We start from the raw sequence: 15,472 nt of genomic DNA, 5'->3' as shown, positions 1-15,472 counted from the left end.
CAGAAGAGGCCATCGCCAGCCGTGGGGACGGTGCAGATGAACAGTGACGATGAGAGCTCCCCTCTGACATCAGTGCAATTGCTCCTGGTTCTTGGGTCTCTGAAAACTTTCCTGCCTCAGGACTCACCAATGAGGGACGTTCGCACCACACTGACGCTGCCGTCAAAGCTATGCCACACCATGGGTGGGCAGGTGGGCAGCAGGGGCTGCGGCGACAGAACACAGAGCCCAAGGAGGCGCCAAAGCCCTAGGCAAGCAACTCAGATACACCCTCGGCTCAGAGCCAGGCGGAGGCTGCCAAGCTCCTGGGGCCTTCCCGTGGACAATGCCATGGTGTCCCTGCCACTCCACTCACTTCCGCTCACTGGTCTGGCCAGGGTGGGAGGGGAAGGATTCACTCCACTACTGTTCCCACTAGCTCCCACGGCCCTGGAGGGACCCCCAGGACTCCGCCCCATTCCTCCCCAGACCTCATAGGCCTGGGCATTGGTAATGGCCATCGGGGACCAACCTTTGCCCTCACTAAAGCCTGTGGTTGTGCAGGTGACATGTTGCCATAGTGACTAGCAGAAATGCACGGTGCCAGGGGATGTGTAGCCATGCCAGATGGGCTGCTGGCCACCAGCCCATGCTGACAGGAGGGGCTGGGTTCCCACCGGGGGTTACCTGCGAGTGCCCACTGGGGCCATCACTCCAGGGGTGCTTGACGATCCCAATACTGGTGGGCAGGCTGGTGGGGCCAACCCTCCTGGTAAAAACGACTCAAAGGGCTTGCGAGAATATGAACACACCTTAAAAGCAGCCAAGAGCTGACAAGATCATGTAGAATTTAGACAACATCTTGGAGAACACAGGAATTCAGAGAGGAAAGAAAGCAGAGTTCAGTGGCCGTTCCTGCCGTGGGGCATTGACCCATCTGGACACACCGGGCTCTGGTGGCCTCAGGGGTGAGAAGGACAGAAGACAAGGCCCAGGGCCGCCCCCTAGAGATGATCGAGAAGCAATCTTTCCTCCAAGGGAAGCTGGGAGCACGAAGAACAAACTCACAGGGTGAGGGGAGGCTACGTCCACAGCCAACCACGGACTGCGGGAACAGCTCAGAAGAGGAAGAGTCCCGGAGCAGTCCCAGGAATGGAGCCAGGGCCACACCAGGCTTCCAGGGACCCTCACGCCAAGGCTTGGTTTGCGGGGCCGCCACACTGGCAGTGCCGCTGAGCACCTGGCAAACCAAAGTTCTCATTTTCATCCTAGACCACCAAGAAGTCTCACAAATAATTTCTAGGACAAAGAGCAGTACACAGTCAGAAAGAACCACGTAACAAAACAAAGCACCATGCACAAGAACCAGCAGAAAGAGATCCCTATAACGTCTCGTAAACCAACCACACTCTGATCGCAGAAAAGGAAGCTTGGAGATCGCTGCAGAGAAAAGGAAGTGATAAAGAATGAACCAGGAGGTACACAAAGCACCAGAAAGTTGTAGAAACGGAAGCTATAGTAACCATGGATTAAAACTCAGGAGCGGACGTAACAGGTCAGACACAGCTGACAACGGGTCAGTAGAATCACCCAGAACAAAGTGCAGGGAGACAGGAAGCTGGGCCTCCTGGGGCCCCAGGTGTTCCACCTGCCAGGTGCAGCTGACAGGGTTCTTAGCACCTGCCACCTGACCACAGTCCAGCACAGAAGGCACAGGCCCCCTCCCCTCACAGGGGAGCTGGTCTCTGTCATTCACAAAAATGCCCCAGCAAGGCTGGCTGGTGGTGTCAGCGGCAACCAGGCTGCCAGCCCATCCCTGCCGAAATGCCGCTGGCCCTGATCCCCACTGGGATGAAGGGCTGTTCTGAGGGCTGCCGCAGCATGGATGTACCACTCTGGACTGTCAGAGGAGGCAGCCATCACTGTCTGCTTTGGCCTCCCGTGGCCCTCCCCGAGCTACATGCCTGGCCACTAGGTGAGGCCACTGGCCAGGGACAGCGCTGGTCACTGATGCTCACAGGCCATATACAGAGCACCCTCCCCCAAGGCAGCTACAGGACCCCGCTGTCCAAGCTGGCCCAGGCAAGGAGCAGACCAGCTCTCCAGATGTGATGGGCAGGGCTCTGTGGTCTAAGGAAAGGCCACCGATGGGTCTCAGGGCAACCTGCTGTCAGAGGTGTGGGCACAGAGCCCAGGGCTGCGGCCTTGACGAAGACGAGGTCATTGGGAGGGAAGGACCAGAGGAAAGCCAGCCCCTGGGGAGGGGACCATCAGGAACTGCCTTTCTCTCCAATCCCTCGCCCCCCACTCAAGACAGGCCCGCTGCCCAACAGCCCCTCCCCTTCCCGGCTTCACCTCCAACCCCACCCCCAGCACCCTTCTTTGCCTAGACCTGATATGGCCCCTCAGCAAGCCTGGAAGTTCCCATGGGTGCAGGGCCCTTCTCCCAGCATGTCCCCACCCAGGCCCACCAGAACTCTGACACCCCCGTCAGGGCCTGACAAAGTTCTCCCTGACAGCCCTGCTCATCGGGCGACCTTCTCACCTCTGCTGACTTTCAGGGCTCTGAGAGCAAATCTGGATACTGCCTCTGTCGTCCCAGTCACTGCACTGAGGTCTGGGTGCAGGGCAGGCAGGCAAGTGGGTGGCTAGAACTACTACCCACAGTGGCAAACAGTGTCCTGCCAGCCCGGTCATTCAGGGCCTCTGAGAAAATGCTCCTCTCCGCTTCCCATAGCTCCGTGACCAGCAGAGGGGGAGGGGCTTCAACAGGTCCCACCCTGCCTGTGAGGCTGGGGCTCATCCTTGCCAGGTGGCGTGCATGCTTGTCAGGAGGAGCTTACCCTGAATGCCACCTGAGCTGGTAAAATCTGCAGGGGAGGGCAGCATCCTGGGCAGAGGTGTATGGTACTTGCTTTCTCAGTGACATCCCCGCCCTACCTGTCCCCACCTCCATCTGGGGCCCAGCACATAGGCCCAGGCCCTGATGGAATGTCCTCTTGCCCCCGGGAGCCTGAGAAGTCAGGGCTATGCAGGCTCTGGGGTCAGGGCAGGGCAGCCGGAGCCAGCTCACAGCCAGAGCAAAAGGCAGGTAGGAAGGTCCCAGGGTCTGCCCAGGAGCCTTGCCAACAGGCCTCGGTGATCACAGTGTGGCCTTACGGTGAGCATCGGGCACTGCAGGAAGCCATGCCCCACTGTGTCCTGTGTCTAGTGCACTGCTTGCCCCCGCAGGCCAAAGAGACCACGGCGGTAATGCGCACAGCAGCCAAGCCTGTGGATGGCAGTGAGTTCACTGGCCCGTCCTCTGCCTTCCCTCCCTTCCCCTCACTTGGCCTCCCAGCAACCAGGATGGCAGGACAGAAAGGTGGGCCCACGACAGAACTTGGCTCTCTGGGCAGTGACACACTAACCCAGAGGAGGCTGGGCCCTGGGTGCCACAGGGCAGGGGAGAAGACCGCTGGGGACAGCTGGGGAGTACCTTCCCATGCTGGGCACTTTACAGGCCTGCGCCCCTCTCACCAAGAGCTCAGCCTGAGCGTACACGGGTAGGGATGTCTAGTGGCTGCTCTCAGGGTGAAGGAGCAGGCACACGTGGGCTGCTGGGGTCAAGTGGGCCTCCCTGACCCCCCATCAGCCCCCTAGAAGGCCAGGTTGCCCCCAACTGGACCTGCACATCTGCACTGCCCTGGCACGTCCACAAGCTTCATCATGAAAACCCTTGAGAAGCCAGCATGCTTCCGGCAGGGTACCCCCTGGCCTCACTGTTCTCCCTGTGGCCGACCCTCCCCAGGGTGTGAGAAGCCCCAGGAAAGCTGGTGAGGGGGCAGCCAGCTCCTCCCAGGCGGAAAGTCACTGTGTCCACATGTGGTCCCACTGAGGCGCTGGCTTACAACGGCCCCGCACACGGCTGCAGCAGGTCTTGGTGTGGCTCACGGGGATGGAGGACCCGAGAGTGGCCTGGGCCAAGGAGAGGAAGACAAGTGGGCAGCGGCCAGGGGGGACCACACACAGGACTGGAGTGGAGTCTGAGAGGTGGCCGAACATCCTGACAAGCGCCTGAGACACCAGCACAGCACGTCTCAGCGCAGGGCCGCGCAGCCAGACAAGGAGAGGTGCCGTCGTGCTCACCACTCAGCAGTGTGTCCTTCCACGCGCACTGCGAGGCCCGAAGGGCTGTGCATACGGCTGGGGCCGTTCTGTACTGAAACCCGGGGGCTGGCCCCGCTGAGGAGGAGGCCGGCGTGGGCGGTTTCCACGCCCCTGGGGCATCCTCACCACGGCTGCCTCGCGACACCACGTCCCGTGGGTCACACGGACTCCCCTAGCTGCACACAACAACCATGCAATCTTTGTCACCACCAAGATTTCACATAAGACACTGACCTCTGTGAGCTGGGCCACGTGGCAGCTCTGCTTTGATAAACTACCCAGGACTTTTCTGGAACTGAATAGAGAGTAGCATGAAGTCCTGCCGAGTACAGAAAGGCTGCAGCTCTGGAAGCATCTTCTCTCTGACAGCGTCAGACAGCACACTGAGACCATGACAAAGGTCCCCAGCCCAGGGAGTGTAACTCAGGCAGGGCAGGTGCATGAGGCGGCATGGGCACAGATGGGACCGGTGCACCCCACCTCACACCTGCCCACTCACTGCTGCTCACAGCCTGGGGTGCCTGCTGTGACCTTGGCCCACCCAGACACCGCCAAGGAAGCACTGTGGCCTCTGGGGTGGCCTCCACCAGCCTGCGTGTGCACCTGTTAGGGCCTCCCACCTGCAGCCGGGGCAGGTCCAGTGAAGGCCACACTTCGCACACGCACTTGGGGCCCCTGGGCACACCAGAGCCCTGGGAGGGATGAAGCAAAAGGAAAGAGCCCTCTTCAAGCCAAAGCCAAGGGCTTCCTGTCCTCTCACAGAAAGCTAGTGGAAGTCTTCCCAGATCACAGCTCAGCAAGTCTGGCTTTCCCCTAGTCTAAGCACCTGGTAATTCTGCAAAACAGGAAGAACGGGTCACGGACTTGGCACCAGTAATTCTTAGTACACGGTGCTGGCTGCGAAGCCCAGAAGCTTTCCAGGCACTCACAGCCCATCTGCTGATAACGCTTTCGAGAGTTCTCCCAGCGCACTCCATCCTGCCTGCTCACCCACCGCCTCTGAATCACCCACTCCAGCCAGGGCCTCCTTCCTCTCCCCTACCTCCCAGAGGACCAGCAGGGCTGTTCCCAACAGCCAAGTAGAACCAGGTAAACCGCCTCTCTCAGAGGGACCAGGCTCTTCAATGAGTCAAGCTTCAAACCTCACTCCATGCGGCATCTAACAAGAACACAAGAAAACAATCTAGGTAGACAGGCCTGGCCAAAGACAAGTCAGGGTCACATGCTAAGGGATGCAGTGATGACTGCAGTGGTCCAAACGAGGACCACTGGGGACAAGGCCTGGCACCCCCCCGATGGACCCGTCCTGGTGACCAACAGTGAGGATCTGTTTCCCTGGCCCCCAGTACCCGGAGTGTACAGGGACAGGTGGATGAGACGCAGGGAGGGTCACTGACCTCTCAGAGGCCACTGAGAGAAGAGGCAAGAGGGGCCTAGGGGGCCTCATTGTCACTGCAAGGCCTGATGGGGAAGGACCCGGCAGGGGGACTGGCAGACCTCAGCACTACTGGGGGGCGTCTCCACGTGTCTCCAGACCCTACCTGGCTGCCCATCTCACCGTGCCCGGGGGCTAACGGCATCACGCACTGATTGCCACAGCCCACGCCACGCCTACCAGCACCACCTCCTCCGGCACTTACACCAAGGCCTCTCCGCTCCCCTTCCTCCCAGCCACCCCATCCTCTCACGTCCGCTGCTGGCTCGTCCACCCAGCCCCGTTCAGCCTCTCCATTCCCAAGCTCAAGGCTCCACACCTCCTGCTGCCACAACCAGCAGTTCCTGGAGGCCGGCAGGGTCTGGGGTTGTGGTTCCCACTCCCAGGTCACCCAGGAACACACTCTCATCTGGAGTTTCCAACTACGTGTGTCCAGCAAAAGCCCCATCTCTGGTCAACAAAGATGTGATTCCAGATGCTTCTCAGCAAAGTACAGGTGTGTGCTGTAGGGTCATCACACATGCAGGACCTCGCTGCTCCTGCCTTCCCACTAATTGGCTATGCAGGTCCCTCCTCTCCAAGGGGCCGTGTCCTCAGCCTGCTCGCTGCGGCCCAGCTTTCCGGAGGGACCCCTATGCATAGGGACCCCTATGCTTCCCCCACCTACAGGGCGTCCAGTCTGTCCAACCTCGCCACACCCGGACATCCAGTCACAGAGGGCCCCGCATGTGTCCCCAGGTCTCTCAGCCTCAGCACATACTATGGTGCCTGGAGGGCAAGTCTCCCTCTCAGCTATTCCCAGAACCTTCTGAAACTCTGACCAAGTGTGCCATGCCCCACCCCCACTGGCCACAGCAGGTATTGTTGCAGGCGCCCCGTCCATAAAGCAACACAGGCAGGTAAGTCCAGAACTGGAAGCTACCGCGTGTCCACAGTGGTATCCACACACCGGAGCCGCAAGCAGCAGAGCAGGAGGCCCCATCTGGGAGGGAGGACCCCTGCTTGGTGCTCGCACGGAGGCCAGAAATAAGCAAGACTTGTCCACAAGGCAAGAAGTCAGGGTAGAGCGACCGGGTCTAGGGGATGATGAAGGACATGAGGGAGACATCTGGGTGCTGGCAATGGTTTCCACACCCTGATATGGATGGTCATTGTGAGGCTAGGCTCACCGCACCATCCATGGAGCTAAACAACATTGGCGTATTTGATGTCAGGGGCAAAAATGGATTCTCTGTCCCCAAAAGCTGCCCATGAGAAGCAAGTGGACAGACCCAGCTCTCCTTCCTCACTGGCTTCAAGACATTCCTCTGGGTGGGGGGAGGTAAAGCAGGAAAGACTGGAAGAGTCTGCTCATGGGAGTCTGGACAAGAACGGACGCAGCCCTGGCTCAAAATGCCTCAAAACAGGACCAAGCACTGACGGGCTGTGGTGAGTGCTGCCCCGTGCCACCCACACGAGCCGACAGCAAAGCTGCTCCTGACCAAGTCTACACCTGACGACCGGGGCAGAGGGCTGTGGGGCACCTGCCTGCTTGGCAGGAGCACTTCCCTTTATCAACTAAAAAGGCCAACAGGGCATCTGGTTGGAGAGCTGCCAGGTCAGAATGCAGCAATGAACGACAGGGACACACACCAGTGAATAGGGAAGTATTTTTGTCACGACACAGAGCAGAGGGGACAGAGACACTCGGGAAATTGAGGCTCCTGGTTCACATCAAATCAGTATCCTACCAGGCTTCACGTGCTAAGGCTCTGGACAGAGGTTAACTGGACCCTGGAGTAAGGCCCCATTTTGTTATGCCAAGCCCTTTACACATTTGGGAATATATTTTTAAGGCTAGCCATCTGGTCTTGAGGGGCCACACAGAGGATGGGGTACCTCAGGCTTCACGTGAGAGGGCTGCATGGCCAGGCACCTCATCCCCACCCTGTGGCAGTTCCCAGGGGCGGAGCTGGAAAGCATGAGCTGCTCTTTTCACATGACGCCTGAAGTTCTCCCAGCAGCTGCCAGCAGAGGAGATAAACATACATGGGAACACAGTGTCGCTATTCCTGGGCCTTGGCTGAGAAAGCCCTGACGTCTGTAAATATTCCAAGCAGCCAGCCCACTGCAATGCTCCACCTTCCTCTCCGGTCAGTGACTGAGGACTCCTCAATCTGTTTTCTCATTTTGACTGTTCAGTAGCATTTCACCATGACAAATTTTCTATAGTGATACTCTTCCTGAGATCTTCCAAGATGTTTTAGGAGCCCTGATTCAGCCTTATACCAAGTGCCATTGTCCCTTCACAGTTCAAAGGAGCAGTACAAATGAGGGATACAGTGTGCATTAAGGAAAGATCCAGTCACGAGGCAGCCCTTGTACCTTGGCCCCTCCTGGCAGGGTCACTCGGCTTCCTCACAAACCAGCACAGCCTCACAGTGGCTCCTGTAGCCCTTATGGTTAATAAAGGAGGAAAGGGCCACCTTCCCCACTAACCCCTCAAAAGAGGAGGAAAGTAAGCACTTCGAGTTAGCAAGGCCCTGAAGACCTCGACGGAGACACCCCAAGTGGCAGCAGCCACCAGGAAATGGGAGCCAGCCTTTTTTACTTTTAAGTGTGCATATACTATTTTTGCAATCTAAAAAGGAAGTTGTGAGAGAAAGAAAAAAGTTGCATGGATAACCTGAAAGGGGAGCTCAATGGTGCTGGGGTGACCTTGCTTTCATGGAGCCCATCTCCAAACGCTGTGGTCCAGAGCAACAATTGCCAGACTCTGCAGTACTGCCCTCATGAGTGAACTAACTAACATGTTCGCAAAGGATGGACCTCATCCTCTCACATCTGGAGTGTCAGTGACAACGCGGTCCCACTAGTAGAAGCCTCTCAGCCTCCCTGCCCTGGACCATTTCTCTCCAGACAGGCTCTGGGGTCTAGGTCCCCTCATTTCTCCACAGACCTCCACAGCAGCAGCACCACCCACAGTGCCTTCAGAGAGCTTCCCCTCTAGTGAGGAGACCAGGCCTGAGAACACGGCACACGGTTACACCCATGGGGAAACATGACCAAAATGACAGCTCGCAAATGGAGACACAAAGGAAGCATGAAGGAGTAATAACAGTTCAGGGGCTGGGTAGCCAGGCAGAGCAGTTGGCCTGTTCCCTTCTTTCAGGGCAAGGGTGTCGTACCACACATTGGAGCACGCAGTGGCCTAGTCTGAAGGACCTGCAGTTTGCAGACACATCGTAACATGAAGCAGCCTCAGGACTGGGGTGAATGGTCAGGGGCCTGAGAGGGTGGGAGCACCAGAGCAATCCACCCCGTGCCCTGGGAGCACTGGGATGCGGGGTGGGGGTGGGGGGACAGAGGCTCTGCTGTGTCCACCAGCCAACACAACATAGCCACCCTCTCCAGCTCCCCCACCCCACCGGACAGGGCACCTGATGCAGAAAGACTTGTGGGAGAGAGACCCAGAAGGAGCAGAGGCCCTGGTTCTCAGTGACCTGGGGAACACCATTTGCCCCTCAGTCTGAGTTTTCTTTGTTGTGAACAATGTTTGGCCAACAAACACTTGCCGCAAAAGGTTGCCCTGAGGATCACCAAGCGAGAGAAAGCACTTCCACAGCACTACCAGCTGTAGGCACCCCTTATAGCTGCCACCAAGTTAGACTTTGTCAAGAAGAGGACTCTGAGTCCAAACAGCAGCAACAAAACAGTGGTCAGCAGGTCCAGAGCAAGATAACAGGCCAGGCCTGTGCTGAACATGTGACGTATCCGCTGGAGGAGAGACCTGAGGCTCAGCGACTGGTCCAAGGTTCCCCGTAGCTGTGCCCCAGAATGAAGCCAGGAAGCGTGGAAGGTGCTGGGGTGGGGGGTGGCGTCTCGAAGGCCAGCAAAGGGGCCAGGCCTTGGGCTGGGTACGACTCTGCCCAGGCCCCACCCCTGATGCGCCGGGGGAAGGGTCTGGCTACCTGAGCCACCCCAGGAAGGCTGTGTCCAGTCACAGGGATGACCCAGCACTCGCTGCCTACTCAGACAGCTGTCACCCCGCTGCACCCGCAGCAGGACGCAGGGAGGCAGCAGTGACTCAGGGCTCCATAGCTGACCGACGCCGTGACCCACCCACCACGCAACTCCCCCAGCCCCGCCAGTCTCGGCTTCCCTGCAGCAAGACCAGACCGGTCTGCCAGTGGCCCCCACACCCCATCCCGGCGGGGATCACTGGAACCGCCTCCCAGTGGAGCCCTTCGTCGGCCTCGGTCGGTTGGGTCTCCCAGGACCCTGCAGCTTGATTTCCATTTCACGCCTCGGGAAGGGGAAACTGAGGCAAGGCGGGGCGGTATGGCCCCGCCCCTCCCCGCCCGCGCCTCCGGAGCCCCGCACCCCCGAGCCCGGGCCCGCCGACTCCGTGGGGAGAGGAGTCCGCGGGCCCGGGCAGCCAGCCGCGCACTCACCGCCTCCGCCGCCGCCGACTTCCGGGTGCCGCGCCCGCGCGCTGCCGCCGCCGCCCAGGCCCCGCCCCTGCCGCAGTCGGTGCGCAGCCATTCGGCTGCGTGGCCAGGGACAGAGCGGCGCGCTGCAACCCGAGGCACAGTTGGCTACGTGCGCTGTCGCTCCAGGGGCTACGCCCTCCCAGAGCCCCGCCCCTGAGGCTGCGCCAAACCGCTTGGCTGCGCTGGTGTCTGGACACCTCGTGACCCCCGCGGCCTTCCCAGCCCCCTGGCTTTCCGACCCGGGGACTCCCGCGGGAGGTCGCAGCCGCTTGACCCGTCAGGGCCGCGGCCTGAACTCGGTCACCTGCCCACCCGGTGGCCCCGGCTGGTGCACTACAGGGATGCTCATTTCCGGACCCGCCCCTCAGGCTGGGTCCTGGTCCCCCTCTCCAGCCCCTCTCCGGTCCATCCAATCCGGGCCTCGGGATCTGGCCATCCTCTCCACTGCAACTCTGACCCCCTGACATCCCTGCCATGCTCAGGACAGGCCCTGGACCAGGCCGTCCAGCCCCGTAGCCTTGAAGGCCACCTCCAAGCCGTTCTTCTGCAGCTGCAGGCCCCAAGAATGAAAGGCTGGCCCAAACTGATCCGGATTAGGTGAGCAAGAGGCCTGAAAGGACACTGACTGGAGTCCTCCCAACAGGACAAAGGCATTCACTGGGCTCCCTGCCCCATCTGTGTGGGGCCTGAGTGCAGGGAAGGTGTAGAGTCAGAGGCCCGGGGCTTGCTACAAAGTGGGCGCTCAGCAAACTATGACAAGAATGAGAGTTATATTAAGGAAAATAAAAATGTGCTAAGCACTCTAAGCCCAGTGTTCCAGTACACAGCTCTCATTGATCCCATTTTACAGATGGAGACACGGGGACTCGGAGCAGTTATGTCACTTATTTGAAGTAAAGAAAAGAAAAGGTGGCAAATGACAGTGGCTGGATTAGCTCCACAGTCCTGCATTAAAGATCTAGGCTCCCTGATCCTGACTCAAGCTGATACCCTGTGGAAAACTGGAGCTCAAAGAAGAGAAGGGCCCGGCTGGTAATCAGCAAAGGCAAGAGTCAAACCGAAACCAGCATGGTGCCCCTGAAAGCCCACTGCACCCCACTCTTTCGCCATCTCATCTGTGTTCCTCCTGGAACCCAACAGAAGCCCTTTGTAGGGATGGAAATCGAACACTCCAGATACCTGGGGACTCAAGGCCAGCAGGCAGCAGACCCAGCAAGACACGCAGTCTTCCCTCCCACCATCCGGCAACAGTATTGTGCTGGGCTGGTCACTGGACCATTCAGTCCAGCCAAGAGGTGGTAGTGTTGGATAAGCAGGATGGGCTTGGAGGTGAGTGACAGTGCCCTGGGGTATGGAGCAGAAGCTGCAGAGCAGTCAGCCCCAGACCACTGGGGCAGAGGAGTAGAACATAGATTGGCCCTCATTAGCAGTGCTTTCCCATTGCCTGCAAAGTGGGATGCAGTCATGCGTGGGTTGGACAGAAGTTCAAATCCCAGTCTGCCACAGAGAGCAGCATATGGCCCTGGGCCAGTCCAGTCCCCAGCCACACTCTTCCTCCATCTAGATGGAGCCAGAACAGGCACTCTGATGTTCACTGTCACCACTGACTCCCATCTGGATGACATTTGGTGCTAGGAAGCAGGCAAGACCATTAAGATGGGTCGAGATGGGCACCTGAGCCCTGGGGTCTCAGGGCTACAAGGGGCTCACTGCCATCCCACCTCTAATTACACACATCCCTAGACATCTTTATTATGTGGCCACCCTTTTGGTGTCTGAACATCTACAACTGTTGGAAAGTTCTTCCTGACATCCAGCTGAAATCTTTTTCTCCCTGCAGCTTTCCTCACATGCCCCAGGGATATCCCTGCAGAGCTGGCCAGTGGCCATGTAGAGGGAGGAGACAGGGCTACTGGTCCCTGTGGCAGTGGGTGAGTGGTCGAGGCCACCTCTCCTGCCCTCTGACTGTCTGACCCCCCACTTGGGTCATGGTGTGCCCACCGCCAGACAGTGGCCCTGAGTCCTCTTCGAACTGTCGCTGCCCACGCTGATCCTCTGTATGTGGCTGGTGATCCAGTTCAGGGGCAAATGGGTGTCTGGAACTCTGCCAGGAATGAGGGGGAAGGGCGGCAGTCCTTACTTGGGATGATTTAGGTGCACAATTTCAGCAGGTCTGCCCAGCCCCGCTTGCTACGACCAGCAAGTCTGTGTGGGAGGGGTGGTGCTGGACCACAAGGTCACTGTAAGAGGAGGGGCTCCAAAAGGACCAGGGCACAATCAATGCCCTTAGAGAGATCCACTGAACATCGGGCTAATTAAATCTACTTCTAAATGTAGAAAAAAGAATCCCTAGCCCAGGGGCAGCTGGGCCAGAATATCATTGATGGTGTGGTTGAGTTATCTTGTGCAAGGAAGGCTTTGTGTTCCAGAGAGGGACACTTCATTCTGCCCACCCAGAGCTTTGAGCAACATCCCTGTGTCAGGGGGCCAAATGGCTGTCACCTCAAGTGCCAACTCCAGTCAATTGGTGGTGGCTGCCTGGTTCTAAAAGGCTGATGGGATCAATTTGCCATGTGTGACAGGGCACATGGGGACCTAATGGTGGTACCAGTGGTGAGTTCTGGCCTGAAGTCATTTACTTTCTTTGTTCTGACCAAGAAATTATTGGGTTAACATTCTGACCTCATGTTGTGGGTGGATAAGACATGAATATCTGGTCCCCTTATTAGCACTGTCATGGGCAGTGTGACTCCTGGGCAGCCTTGGGGAATATGGTAAGCTGAAGATCTGGTCCAACCATGGCAGGAAAGTCTTAGAACCAAGAATGAGCCAGGGTCACTGGTTAAAGGGCCATTTCAGGATCCCCCTGAAACAAATCCCAATGGACAGCATCCCCACTGGTGTCCCCACACCATGAAGTGGAGCTGGCCTAAAGTTATGGTCCCATTTGTGGTCACATGTGTTCCTTGTGTCATTGCAGGGCCAGGCAGATGCTCTCACCTGGCAAGGAAATGCAGCCTTCCCTAAACTCAATCCAGGTGGCTAAAACCCAGTGTTCTTCTGCGACCCCTGGTAGGATGGAGGAAATGAGACACCACGAAGGGGAGGAGGAGGGTTAAAGGCACAAATTCCTCCTCCCCAGGCCCAGATCTGTCCGGATGGGATGAGGGAGATGAAGGAGGGCGGTCCTGTGGGTCCCTGTAAAGTGGACTGAGCCCAGTGTGTCTGTAGATTCAGGCCTGATGGGGACGGAAAACCCCTGGTTTTCTGAGGGGTCCCTTCTTGCCCTTGGAAACACTATAGGCCTTCACCCACACCTGCCTTTGCTGTGGGAACCCTGGGGCGATGAGGGTGGGAGAGCTTCCAGGCCCGGTTATCAGATGGACTGGATTCCAGCCCTGGTGACTAAAGCAAGTGAGAACTTCTCTGAGCCTAAATTTCCCATCTGTAAAATGGAATGGCATCAGAACTCTTCCTCGAGGGTTGTGTGAGGAGTACAATTTGACCTGGACAGGAGAACGCTGCGCTCAGCGCCTGGCCTACAGCAGGTGCTGGTGAAGGATACCTGCGAACTAGGGGTGGTGATGAGACCAACGCAGCCCGAGTTCCGGGAGGGGGCGCTGGGCCTGTCAGCCCTACTCAGGGGCGGACGGCCTGGGGAAGTCCTGCAAGGCGGCCCAGAGAGGGCTGCCCTGCGGCCTCCACCGCCGCAGCAGCGATCCTGGCAGGTGCCGGGCCGCAGCGGTCCAGGCAGGTGCCCGGCCTCCACCACTCTACGAGGGGGTCGGTCGTCGGCCAGGACGGACATCTAGGTGGCCCAATGGTAATCCCGCGTCTCCCTGCGCCCGTCCAATCGGCGCCGGTTGCCGGGCCGCACCTGGTCTTCCAACCAATGGGAAAATTCGCGGTCGGATGGGGCGGGGCGGAGAGCCGCGTCGCTGGCTAGGCCGGCTTTGCGCACGGACCGCGCGAAGGGCGGGAGGGCTAGCCCGGGGGTTACGCGCTGGTCCTGGGATGGTCAGCCTCTGCACCGGCCCAGGCTGAGGCCCCGGAGACGGCCACCCACACCGCGCCTTGCGGACGCCGCGCCCCGCGCGCTCAGGGACCCGGGACGCCCGCCTGGGGGTGGGGGCCGAGCTGCGGAGCCGCCCACGTCGCGCTCCAGGTATGCTGGGGTGGCAGGGACGAGGTCCGCATGGGGACCGGGGTTGGAGAGGTAGGTGCGAGCGGGCTCCCGGCTGCGGGGTGGGCTGGAGCCCCGTCGGGGCGGGGTCTTGGGCCGGGAGTCTGTTCTCCGGGCGGGGGTCGTGGCTGGGAATCCGAGCCCGGCTCCGCCCCACCCGTACGTCGCCCGGCTGCGGTGCGCGAGACCCTCGTCTGGCGGGTGGGTCCCTTTGTGCACGGCCTGGGGCCCTGCCCAGGCGGCCGGCGCGCCCCGCACCGCGCGCCTCCAGCGTCCGCTTGTGCGACGCCGGGCGCCTCGCAGCCAGGGCTGGGCAGCTACAGAAACTTTCCGACGGCCGGAGGGGCGGCGGGGCCCGGGAACTTTCCTGGAGCGGTGCGCCGCTGGGAAGCGCGGGGGCACGACGGGTCCAAAGGAACGTCCCCACGCCGCGCATCTCCTGCCGCCTACAGGACAAGAACGGGGACGCTGCCCGGAGACCCTGCCCGGTGCCCTGACCTGGGCCCGGCGCCGCCTCGGTGGGACACCTGGCCCCAGGCGGAGGGAGGCGCGTCCTCCCGCACGGAGTGGTACTCAGCCCGGCTTCGCTGAGGTGTCGCCTTGGGCGGGCAGCCTGGGATCCCTAGCCTTCTATTTTAACTTTTAATTAAATATTGGGTACTTAAAATAAGTCACCGTTTCTGACCTATGCTGAGTGTATCACTCAGGTTCCCATTCTCTTTAGACCCAGCCACGTTTAGAAACAAGGGCAAGAGAAGAACCCGCCCAAAGGGGTTTGATCCTTTAGGGTAGATTCTTAATGTAACCTCAGTTATCCCTTGTTTACATCCCTTCCCTGTGTCACCCATGTCACTGTACAGAGTACACACTAGGTCAGTACTTAATAAACCCAGAGGCTTATAAACTTGGTGCCTGCGGGGTCAATCTCCCTCATAAGGACAGCACCAGGGGCACGGGGATCCCCTCTACCCTCCCTGCCTCCACTCTCAGATCCAGGATGCTGCCAGAGGTCTGTCTGTCTAGAGCAGGTCCTTCCTGTCCTGTGCTCGGTGCATCTCTGAACCTGGGACAGTGCTGGACACGGGCCAGTCAGAGCCCTCTGCCCAGCCTGCTGAGCCCATGGCCAGTCAGTCTCTGAGCAGATGGTCCAGGCCTTGGGCTCGGCCACAGCATGTGGGGCCATAAATCTGGAAGGCATGCTTTCTCCCAGCTTTGCCTCATCCCATCCACTGCACCATGTCTGTCCCCTACTGC

At 59.3% G+C, this 15,472-nt stretch overlaps 2 protein-coding genes across 7 annotated transcripts in view; one reads left to right on the top strand and one right to left on the bottom strand.

The window, feature by feature from the left end:
* Positions 1 to 10,065, bottom strand: part of TANGO2 (transport and golgi organization 2 homolog) — a 35,220-nt gene extending 25,155 nt beyond the window's left edge. For 2 of the 5 annotated variants that reach the window (XM_081036864.1, XM_081036866.1), the window contains exons 1-2: positions 9,997 to 10,016; positions 5,171 to 5,287 (exon numbers count right to left, since the gene is read on the bottom strand). The gene's annotated coding sequence lies outside the window, so the exon portion shown is untranslated. Of the gene's footprint in view, positions 1 to 5,170; positions 5,288 to 9,996 lie in introns of all 5 variants that reach the window. The other 3 variants (XM_081036865.1, XM_081036867.1, XM_081036863.1) reach the window with 2 other exon arrangements.
* Positions 10,066 to 14,079: 4,014 nt separating this feature from the next.
* ARVCF (ARVCF delta catenin family member) overlaps positions 14,080 to 15,472 on the top strand; it is a 57,517-nt gene continuing 56,124 nt past the window's right edge. For both annotated transcript variants that reach the window (XM_081037915.1, XM_081037914.1), the window contains exon 1: positions 14,080 to 14,200. The gene's annotated coding sequence lies outside the window, so the exon portion shown is untranslated. The remainder of the gene's footprint in view (positions 14,201 to 15,472) is intronic.

Source organism: Rhinolophus hipposideros (genome assembly GCF_964194185.1).
Source record: "Rhinolophus hipposideros genome assembly, chromosome: 24".
NCBI classification, from domain to species: domain Eukaryota; kingdom Metazoa; phylum Chordata; class Mammalia; order Chiroptera; family Rhinolophidae; genus Rhinolophus; species Rhinolophus hipposideros.
This window is presented reverse-complemented; position numbering and strand designations above follow the sequence as displayed.